General features: G+C 33.7%; 1 long non-coding RNA gene across 2 annotated transcripts; it reads right to left on the reverse strand.

Annotated features, from left to right (window-relative positions):
• Positions 1 to 427: 427 nt before the first annotated feature.
• Positions 428 to 3565, reverse strand: LOC105114880 (uncharacterized). 2 transcript variants are annotated; one of them, XR_840234.1, is made up of 3 exons: positions 3280 to 3565; positions 3099 to 3198; positions 428 to 714 (listed from the first exon to the last, which is right to left on the reverse strand). It is a non-coding gene; the product is annotated as an uncharacterized LOC105114880 (long non-coding RNA). The 2 variants fall into 2 exon arrangements; XR_840233.1 differs by lacking the exon at positions 428 to 714 and adding an exon at positions 2863 to 2991.
• Between the last annotated feature and the right edge of the window lie 8591 nt (positions 3566 to 12156).

The following is a 12156-nucleotide window of genomic DNA, read 5'->3' on the forward strand; positions in this document are numbered from 1 at the left end:
ACCAAAAATCACGCAACCTACTTCACGCAACCAAAAATTACATTTCGAAACATAAATTTTTGTCTAAAAAAATCCTGTATTGTTTTCGATCTTATCTAGTTGCTGCGTGATTTTCCCACACTCTCCTCACAACAGTGTTATGCTCATTGTCCCAGCAGAATTTGTATTGTGTATAAATGAACAAGTTTAAATAAAAACAATAATTTATTTACAATTATATTAATAAGCTGAAAATTATAAATTAATACCAACCTCAAACCTGTTAAACCATGCATTGATTTGAGGCATCCATTCAGGATGCTTGGATTTCTGACTCCATTGAAACAATGGAATCTCCATCGATGATTTAAACGCCGATAATATTACTCGGGCGGCTTCAATGTTTGTGAACCTGAAAATAAATAAAATAAATTCAATAGTGATTATTTCATAAATTATGTTGTAATTTGTTTTTAAAAAACTAAAACCTTAACAAACTTATATTGAAAGATCATCCTTCCACTGTGCCTCGTACTGGCGGTTAAATTAATTCCGCTGTGAAGGCATGCCGCCTCTGCACTGTGAAGTAGCGCTGGAAGAGGCAGCATCGGTTGACGGTGTAAGTGGTGTAAGTGCCTCTTCTTGAGAGGCACCTAAGGAAATATCATCATCGCTGCTAGATGAACTAGCTGCGACCATACGTGAGCGACCAACTCTGGTTTTCGTTCTACGCATCTATATAATTTTATACAAATAATTATATAATTAAATTCAAATGTTAAAAAAAATTCGACAGCACCTCCCCTATACTGGATACTACCCAAATCCACAAACCTACACATATTAACAATAGCCACAACCAATTTACCCAATCTATACTAATTATTCCAACATATTCAATTCCTAATCCTAAGGTAAATTCAACATTAAAAATTACAATTCAACAAATTATTCAATAATTATGCCAATACAACAAAACAATAAATTAAAAAAAAAACTCTAGAATAACAATCAAAATAAATGGAAAAAATTAAACCCAAATCATGCAATAATAAAGTAAAATTAATAATTATTCCAACATATTCAATTACTAATCCTAAGATAAATTCAACATTAAGAATTACAATTCAACAAATTATTCAATAATTATGCGAATACAAAAAAACAATAAATTAAAAAAAACCATTAAAGTCAATTCTATGGTAAATTCAACATTAACAATAAATATTCAACAAATTAACTAATAATAATTATGCCAAAACAACAATAAAAAATATTCAATAAATTAAAAAAAAACTATAAACTTTAGCAATGAATTATGCAAAAAAAACTATAGAGTTTATCTACATTACAAAAAATACACCAAAACAAAAAACATAACAAAAAAATAGCAAAAAAAAAAACCATTAAAGTAAAATGAAAAAGAAGAAATACTAACCTTTTAAATTAATGGAGATTCACGATAAAAAATGCTTGAGATCGCCGGTGAAGAACGGAGAGCAGTACAGAGAGGAAAAGAGTGGTGAAAAACTGAGGAGAAGAAAAAATGAACTGAAGAGGCGGTCGGGGGGCACTTATATGCCAGTTTTACCGACGGATTCACCAACAGATATAAAATTAATAATTATTTTAATTTATTCCATCGGTGAGGTGTTAAAAATCCATCGTTAAATTTTGAATTTCGCACCAAATTTTTTAATGTCCCTCCATGTTTTTCATGGTCCGTCGATAAATCCGTCGGCAATATGATATGGTCAGAGATGCATTTAATGCACAACGCTTTGAAATGCAAGCTGTCCGTCGGTAAGTTTGTCGGTAAAATTAAACCGCCGCCAACATGCCGACGGATATAAATCCGTCGGTGTTGCCGTCGGTAAAGTGGTGGCATTTCAAGTAATTATTTTCGAACTCTCTGTGAAATATCGACGGACTTAATGCCGTTGGTGTTTCCGTCGGTGATATGGTGGCATTTCAAGTAATTATTTTCGAACTCTCTGTGAAATGTCGACGGATTTAATGCCATCGGTGTTGCCGTCGGTGATGTGGTAGCATTTCAAGTAATTATTCCATGTTACAAAATATATCATCCATGATCAATAATTATTTCAAGTAATTATTTTGTAATTGTGGCATTTCAACTAATTATTTCAAGTAATAAATATTTTATGTTTCAAAATATATCATCCATAATTTAAATTACATGAAAAAAGGGTTTTACATAGGGATTCATTTTGGTAGTTAGTCAGAATTTTCTTCTTCATCGTCATCAATTGAATAGTCATCAGCTTCATCGCAATCTTCAATATGAATATCATCTTCTTCATCGACAATTGCTTGTCCGCTAGAGCTCAAAATAAAATTCAACTCCTCTGCGTTAACATCAACAAGACTATCATCGAAAATACAAAAATTTGAATTTTCTTCCAATTCAATCAAAGGAGTAACTCGATATGGTTCAACCACCTCACTAACTTGAAAGACTTCATCTCGCACACTTGTATCTTTGTTCTAATCCTGAACAACCTCGACACGACCCTACGGTTTTGTTTTTAAAACGGACAACCAATCCACTCTTGATTGATCCTTTCTAAATGAAAGGGTGTATGTGTAATAAACTTGTTGACATTGCTTTGCGAAAACAAAGACATCGTTTATGTTGCGGAGTCTAGCTTTTGAGTTGATTTTGACCAAACCATAGTGCGGATCAACTCTGATTCCTCTGTCAGTCGTGTCATACCAATAGCATTTGAATAAAAACACTCTATTCTGCTCGTTATGATATTGCAGTTCGACGACCTCTTCTAATCTACTATAGCAGTCAACTTCTAACTCACTATTAGTGGATCCCTTAACACAAACACCACTGTTGTATGTCTTTCTTCCTTGCTCATATTCTTCAGTATGGAAAACATATCTATTGACAAAATATCCGTTGTAGCACTTACATTTTCTTTCAGGCCCCAGGCTTAGTGAAGACAATGACTTAGGTGCACTCCTTCCCATTTGATAAACCTTGTATGTAATGTACATCAATAAACAGTAAATGAACGAGAATCTCATAATGACGTGCATATGTATAATAATTTTACAAGTTAGAATGAGTTTGTGATAGTGCTTACATGTGTTCTGAACCACGTGGCAAACTGCTCATCTTGTAATTGAAAGATCTGGGATTCGGTCAGCTGTGAGTTGTTGGAGAGCAAATATTGTCGATGTTGCCTACAAGTGATAATGAGTGTATGATATTACAATATATAATTAACAGTATATACTAACAAAGTTTAATTAGTATAAACTTACTGAATAAAAGGTCTCAGCTCATCACAGTTAAATAGAACATAGTTGTGTGCTTGTTTGAATTCTATTTTCGACAAATATCTTCCTCTTACAGCATTTTTAGGTGTGGGTCGTCCAGTATTGAAGAATATTGACAAGTTCCCACTGGAAGGCACTTCACCGCCATCATTATGTCAGGGAACGCGATTGATTCTGGTTCTCAGATGAGGTTCGAAATAGTACGAGATAAATGTTGAGATCTCCTCAACAATATAGGCCTCACATATCGAAGCCTCAACATGCGCCTTGTTCTTAATCTTTTTCTTGAGATTAAACAAGTACCTGCATTGAAATATTAATGAAGTATTTTCAATTAAGAAAAACATATAAAATACTTTTATATATGAATTACATTGTAACTATAATATCTAACCATTTGAATGGGTACATCCATCTATATTGGACCGGTCCTCCAGCTTTTTCCTTGAACGGTAGGTGTATAGGGAGATGCTCTATTGAGTCAAAAAATGATGGAGAGAATATCATCTCAAGTTTACATAGTGTTTCGACGATATTCATTTGAAGCCTTTCAATGTGATCAACATTCAACTTGCTTGAGCATATATCTCTGGAGAAATGACTGGCCTCCGTGAGTGCATCACATATTCCCTTTGGCAACAAATCATGAAAAGCTAATGAGATAAGTGTTTGCATAAACACGTGGCAGTCATGACTCTTCATTCCATACAATCTGCAGTCCTTTAGATTAACCAGCTGTGATATGTTCGATGCATGTCCATCCAGAAAATACAGACTCTTAAGCCATTTGTAGATTAGTAGTTGTGCGTTTTTCTCTAACACGAAACTTGCTCTTGGTTTTGCTACCCGTGACTCATCATAAACCAACTCTATATTTTTATGGTTACAGTATTAAGCTATATCCAATTTAGCCTTGATGTTGTCCTTTGTCTTTGCCTTCACATCCATGACGGTGTTGAAAATATTCTCAAACATGTTCTTTTCGATGTGCATGACGTCAAGGTTATGGCGGAGCAGATTGGTCTTCCAATAAGGAAACTCCCAAAAGATACTTCACTTTACCCAATTATAGGTCAAACCAAAACCAAGAAACTTTTGCTTACCTGATTGAAGGCCAAACACAATGTCACCATACTCTGAGACAACATCATGCAATTCTTCACCATAAAGACGTGGGGATGCAACATCTTTTTCAACTCTACCAACAAAGAAATCTTTTCTATTCTTTCTATACCTGTGATTAAGTGGCAAGAAGCGACGATGACAGTTAAAAAAAGAAGCTTTGCCTCCATTTGCTAGCATGAATGCCTTGTTGTTTTCCATGCAGTATGGACATGCGAGTTTCCTATGCGTGCTCCAACCATAAAGAATTCTATAAGTTGGAAAATCATTGATAGTCCACATCAAAGCCGCCCTCATAAGGAAATTTTGTTTCCTCGATATATCATAAGTCAGAGCTCCAAAGGACCACAACTGCGCCAACTCATCAATTAATGGTCAAAGAAAAACATCTATATTCCATCCCAGGCTGCTTGGACTGGGTATGACAGTAGATAAAAACATGAACTCCGGCCTCATACACATTACCGGTGACAACTTATAAACTGTAAGTATGACTGGCCAACAAAAAGATTGAGTAGCAAATGACCCAAATGGGTTGAATCCGTCTGTACACAACCCAAGACGCACATTCCTTGATTTAGCTGAAAAGTGAGGATGGACACTGTTAAAGCGTTTCCACGCTTCGCCGTCAGAAGGATGAACCATCACTCCATCAACTGCATGGCGTGTTTGGTGCCATGTCATATGCTTAGCTGTCCTTGGTGACATGAATAACCTCTGTAGTCTAGGTGTGATTGAGAAGTATCTAAGTTTTTTATATGCCACTAGAGTCTTTCCCCTGCCAGTTCTAGTTTTGTAACGGGAATGCCTGCATGTCATGCACTCGGTCATCTCAGCATTTTCAAGGTAGTATAACATGCAGAAGTTAGGGCACATGCCAATTTTCTGGTATCCTAAACTGAGGGGTTTCATCATGGATTTCGCAGCATAGAAGTTCTCTTTCAGTCTGTTCTCTTTAGGTAAAATGCTTCTTGCCCATTCAATAATCTTGTCATACCTGACCTCATTTAACCTGTGCTCTGACTTGATGGTGAACACCTGTGCTACGACTGATAATTTACTGTGGTTCGTGCAGCCATCCCATAATGGTTGGTCAGAATCTTTCAACAAATCAAAAAACCTAGTTGCATCTATATTAGGTTCTTTTTCTATGATTGGACATTGACTGACATTACCTTGATTCATTCTCATTGCATCCATAACCATGTTTCTGTAAGGATTAATGTGGTCATTCTCGTTGCTAGCAGTAGAAGTAGACCCAACCACTGTTTCTTCCATTCTCCTCTCACTAACATATACTTCTCCATATGCATACCAACACTGGTAATTCTCCATAAACCCTTTGTGTAGAAGATGCATCATTACAACATCTGGATGCATATACTTTTTATTTTGACACTTCCTGCATGGACACCTAATACCGCCTCCAGTAAAATTTCTAGGAATAGATGTTGTGAAATTAATAAAACCCTAAACCCCGTTACAATAATCCATTCTTGGCAATCCTTGGGGTGAATCTCGATACATCTATGAACGATCGTCCATGATTTATATCGAACCTCTATAAACTTATGATGACATAATGTATTAATTAACTAAGTTAGGTAGATAAACTTGTAAAAATATTACTTTACCTCGAGATTATCCAACAAACCAATCACAACTTCTTATAAATATTAAATATTCATTATCATTTATCAACATCCATACAAATTAAAATATATAAATTTACAGAAATTACCACTCCGCAATACCATTAACAAAACTTTAAATGGACCTAATAAGTAAGTTATTAATTATTTCAAAACAGGACATGTACTTCGACAGTTCCGTAAAGTTTTAACAATTTACAAACAAATACAATCTTACAAAATCTAAAACAAACCATAACAGGTATAGAATTATACATTCATATACTATTTGAGAAATAACAATAAAACATGTACATTTATTAACAAAATACATATACTAAAAAAATGATAAAATTGACATTTAATTAAATGTTAAGATTTAAAAAGAAAGAATTACATACAAAAATTGATAAAATCTGTCGGTAAATCAGAACACGGATGTTGTGACCACAAAACTTGAAGAAATATAACTTGTTGTGCTAATATGAGGGAGATTTTTGTTTGGGGGGGATGGGGGGCTGGTTGTTTGCAGATGGGGAGAGTTGGGATTAGGAAGAAGAAGGAGAAATAAGGGAGGAGAGGGTCTGCAACGTGTATATATATTAACTTTTCTCGACGATTTCATCGATAGAAAATCCATCGGTGAAACCGTTGATGATTCTGACGGAACAATCGACACGTCACCGTACGGCTATGCCATTTCAAATTTGTTGGTGAATCCATCGGCAATATAAACAACGGTCGTTGTACGGGCTGTCTTTTTGAATTCGTTGGTGATTCCGTCTGAAAAAATAACCCGCCACGTCAGCGACCTTTTTTTTTACGACGGAAACGTTTCCGTCCGTAATTCAGTTGGTAACTACCGATGGAAAATTTCCGTCGGTAGTTACCGACTAAATTATGGACGGAATATAACCGTCGGTAATTTCAACCTCAAATTATCGACAAAAATATTCCGTCGGTAAATCTGTTGCTATTTAGCGAATTTCTAGTAGTGTTACTAAATTGACTCAGAATAGTTTTTTTTCTCCCTTTTAAAAACAGAGTGAAACAATAAAAACCCTTAAAAGCAAAAAACTTAAAATTGACTTACAAGGATTTTTTTAATTTTTTACAGTGATTTTTTTGTTATTAACCATCCAACTTAAAAAAATTTTGGTATTTTCATAAATATAGAAAATAATAAGAAAATAAAAAGCATAGTGAACAATCAAAATACCCTTGGAAGTTAAAAATTTAAACTTGTCTCGAGAGGTTTTTTCATATTTTCATAATAATTTATTTTGTTATTATTTGGTCAACTAAAGGGTAATTTGATATTTGCATAAAAATAAAAATTAATAAAAAATAAAAAGTGGCTAGCAGGTGTGGAAGGTGTCGTACGTGTACAGTGTTATGATGATCATCCACCCCAAAAAATTATATGTAGTTGATAGATGTATAATATATTCTGGCAAAATATGGAGAGACACGTAATTCTTATCTATTCTAGCAAAATATGGAGAGAAAAGTAATTATTATCTCTTATCAGTAAAATATGGACTGAGAGTCACTACTTAGTATTCTAGTTACTAGGAACCCTGACTGGTCTCAAAGATAGGGCTTGGAGATTGGTTGTGTAAAGAGAAGATATTAGTACCCCAAATATGTCCTACTTAAGGTAGGCTGCATTCTTTTGTCTGATAAAATCTAAGGTCTTGGTTGCGTGTTCTAATTGTTGATAAAGGGTTAAGAAAAGTCCTTTTTTGTAAGGAGATCCTTATCTTAGCGAGTAAAAATCTAACTATTCTATGTCAACAATGAAAAAAATATCCTTTTAATATCCAGAATATATTTTATGTATAAATTCGTAATCCCTTATACTAAAACAAAATAAAATAAAATTTTGTTGTAGCAGCAATTTTGGCCAATGTTCTCTTGACTTTAATAAACTGGTTATTAAAGGCAAAATGCATGCTAAAATATTTTTTTGGTGTATGTAATTAGTACTTAAAAGTGTATTTTTATCAAGGTTTTATATCATTATTTTGCACTTGAAATATCAATAACTTTTTAACTAAAACATGTTTTATAATAACATTTCTAATAATATAAGATATCTTTAATTTATGGTAAATATTCATCTTAAATGCAGGCCTATCACATAAATGAAAGGATTAATTGATGAGTTTAAGAACTTAAATTGAAAGGACAAAGAGATGGCCAAACTTAAAAAAGAGATGCTGATGCAGTCCAAATCAGAGCACTGTTCGGTAATTGGGTTATATCTGGAGCTGTAGATCTCGAATTTAGGTCTACTTTATATGGATAGAAAGGTAAGACATAGACATAGAACTTTCATAGAGCCCAAGATTTAAAAAGGTCGTTTTCAAGTCTAAATTGTACCAACAACGAAGAAGTCCAAATCTGTCTTGCAGCCTGAACACTATTCAGTTTTTGGCCCATATTTGGAGTTCTAAAGTCCAAATGACCTTAATGTTTTTCCTTGGAAAGCTGAGACAATTTCCTAGAACTTTTATGTTTGCAAGTGATTTTAATTCTAACGTTATCAATAACGTTTTGGGCAGACAAGAGAAGATAAGGATTGTCACCAAGTCAAGAGTTAGCCATCTACTCATTAATTAGTCATCAAATCATTATTTCCCAAATTTGGCCTATAAAAGGAGGCATTTGCCATGCATTTAGGCATCTTAGTTTCCAGATCAAGATCATGCTCTTGCTTTCTCACTTTGTATTTTTATAATGCTTAAGTTTTTCTTTCATTAATATCTTTTTTATGTCTTTCACTTCCTTTTCTTTACTTAGTTAACTTTTATCTTATTTATGTTCTTATCTCATTTATTTATGTTTTTATTCTTCATTATGTTTAGCTAAGTTTATTATGTCAAGGTGAAAAGGTTACACTAATGGTGTAAGAATAAGTACAGTGTAAACTCAACATGGACCTTAATGTTTGATATTAGCATATTTTATATTTGTTATCTTGTCACTTTTAATACTTTGCTTGTTAAATGGTTAATCCAGATTTATATTGTATAACACTTGATATAACAAATACTTGGCACTTTTATAGCTTAACCGTATGGTATAACCTACACCTGTGCTATAAAATGAACTTGATTTGTTGTTAACATAAGTTATAATTATGAATGCCTGACAATATTTACAAGTATTAGCATTAATCGAATAAGATAACTAATGTAATCATGTTAACAATTTATAATCTGATTGAAACCTCCTTTATGTGTGGTTTCCAATTGAATAATAAGAGTTTTTACTATACTTGTTTGACATACCATTAGTGGATCCTCTAACCTTGACATTTGTTGTTATCATTATTTAATCCTTATGTTAATCTTCCATCTCAAAGCTCTCATCAACTTCTTTTTCTTCTTTTTCTTCTTCTTCTTCATTACTACTATGACTACTATTACAACAACAACAATAACAACAACTATTGTTATTATTGTTACTATTATTGTTGTTATTGTTGTTGTTGTTGTATTATTATTTTCTATAATTTATATAATTAACCTCTCTGTGGTTCGACCTCGGTCTTGTCGGGTTATTTATTACTTCAAAACTCCTGCACTTGGAAGAAGACATCAATCTTTTGGCATGTCATTTGAAGATATAATATGATTTTATTTTTATTTTTGAAAGACTAGGCCATATGTGTGAAAACAAAATATTTTTTTTAATGTTTTGATGAAAACTAGATATTTTGATACTGGATTTGTATCTTTATAGTATAAAAATACAAACCAATACTAAGCAAAATTTAGTAGAAAAATATACGGGAAAGTCATAGATTTTTTTGAAATATTTTTTAGAGAAAATTTTTCTTTTTTATTTTATTTTATTTTATATATTTTTTAAATTTTTTTAAAGAGCCGGTCCTGGCCTAAAAAACCAATTAGGCTGAGATCAGTCCAATAAAATGCAAACTATCTCCTATTAGGCTGGACTTAGCCTACCTTATGGGTAGGCTGATGATCTAACCTGGCCTAGTTACTGTGTATTTGCTTGCAGAAACGTGCACAATGCACATTCTGCATTCAAAGATGATGAATAGGAAACAAAAACAAGGGGAAGAGAACTACTTAGAGTGGAGGTGCTATTGTTCATGGCGGTGGTGGCTCATGGTGGTGTTGTTATTGTGACAGCCGACTGTGGTGGCAGACGTGCTTCTCTTTCTTCTCTCCTCTACTCTGCCATGCTATCTGTTTCCTTTGTTTTTCATTTCCCCTGTCAACAGTGTTCTTGCCTCTCTACAGTGGCTTCAAGGAGGTGTTGTTGGTGCTTGTGATGCCGCTAGTGGCAATGGAGAGGAAGACGAGCGGTGGTACCCGGGGGGATATTACTTTGATTTCTCTGTATTTCTTCTTCCTCTTCCTGCCTTCTACTTGTGCTTATGTTCTTCATTCCTTTTGCTCTTTTTCCTAGTTTTTTCCTTTGTTTTTTCTTTCCCAACCTGTGTTTTCTTTTTTTCTTTAGCTCTCTCCCTCCCTTTTTATCTCGTCCTTTTCTCTTCCTTACGTTCCCCCTCCATTTTTGTTCTTTCCCCCCTCTATTATCTTCCTCCCTATGCTGCCCAGTTCTTCCTTATGTCTCCCTCTGCATTTTTATTTTTTTATTTCTCACTATTCTCTCTCCTTTTTCCCCCCTATCTTGTTGTTTTTTTCTCCCCTTTGGGCCTTCTCCCCCTTTTGCTTGGTCTCTCCTCTAGCTTTTATAGCCAGAGGATGCATGCATTATTGCATGAATATGGTAACGGCCAGCATGCAATAGCTGTGAAATGTTCCCCATAACTGAAGCAATCTGCTACTTTTGTTCCTAAAACAATTCCTCTGTCTGTTGAAAGGGCTCCTGAAAAAGAGAATGAATAGTGCCTCTAAAATGGCACCGTTTTCCTATTCAAAATGTATATTTTCGAGTTGGTCATTAGAGTTTTGTATTTTTGTAATCAAGCTCCCCGAGTAAATTGTAATTGAATTTCTTGATTTTAGCATCTTTTTCGGTTTGGTTCTTGGTTTTGGATTGTTTTAATCAAGTCTTTAATTGGTCATCAAACTTCAATAATTATGCAATTAAGTCTCTAATTTGACTAAATCAATTCTTAAAAATTGTAATTTGCCTCTAGAACTTTAATTTCTTCCAATAAATGTGTAAATTGACTAATCAATTTTTCTTACAATCAAACCCTACATAAATTCAATTAAACCTTAGATAAAATTTAACTAAGCCCACAAATATCTGATTTTGGACTTTTCTTCCTAAAATTCAATTTTTCTTGTCAACAGGGCTCTCATAAGTTAAAAATACACTGTCAAATTTTAACCTTTTGTAGTTTTGAACCTCCTTAACCAATTTTGGCATTCGAACATCCTTTTTGTAGATCGTGAAGGAAAACTTAGTTGTGAGAATTTATTTTCTTATTCCTGGATCAATTACTTTAGTGCCTCTTCAATTACTAGAACTAAAGTGATATTCCACAGTATGAATGTCTTTGTAAATCTTGTCAAGTTAATGCAAAGAGTCAAGATGGAATAAGAGAAAGAGAGAACTATGTTCTTTCAATAATAAAAACTAACCATTCCATATGGGTTATGTCCCTTTATATATGATTAGAGAAGGCGGTTACTTCCTTTAGTAACTTTTCTAATAACTTGGATAAAACCCATCCATCATGGGCGAACTAGGCCTAGCCCAATAACCAACATCTCCCACTCGCCTATGAAGGACTAAATCTCTCTAATACATTATACTTCAAACTTGCATAAGAATTTCATACTTGACGAGCAGACCGTGCGACCTGAAGCACACAGTGAAAGGAGCTCTAATATATAAACCTAATATAGGCCATATAGGAGGCATCAACCTCATAATTAATTATTCCTTAAAGTGTACTAATATACCCCAAACACTTTTTATTTACACATGACTGAATATAATTCAATCCCTCAAGAATTTCATATTCAATCCATCCTTACAATTACAAGTATTCTAAATTATATCAAATCTATTCAAGTGATATGATCCCGACCGGTGAATATAAGTAACAGGTGTAGAACTAAAATTACCTTTTCTTTCGCTTTCATATCAATCA

The sequence above is a fragment of the Populus euphratica genome, unplaced genomic scaffold (genome assembly GCF_000495115.2).
Source record: "Populus euphratica unplaced genomic scaffold, PopEup_1.0 scaffold592.1, whole genome shotgun sequence".
Lineage (NCBI taxonomy): Eukaryota > Viridiplantae > Streptophyta > Magnoliopsida > Malpighiales > Salicaceae > Populus > Populus euphratica.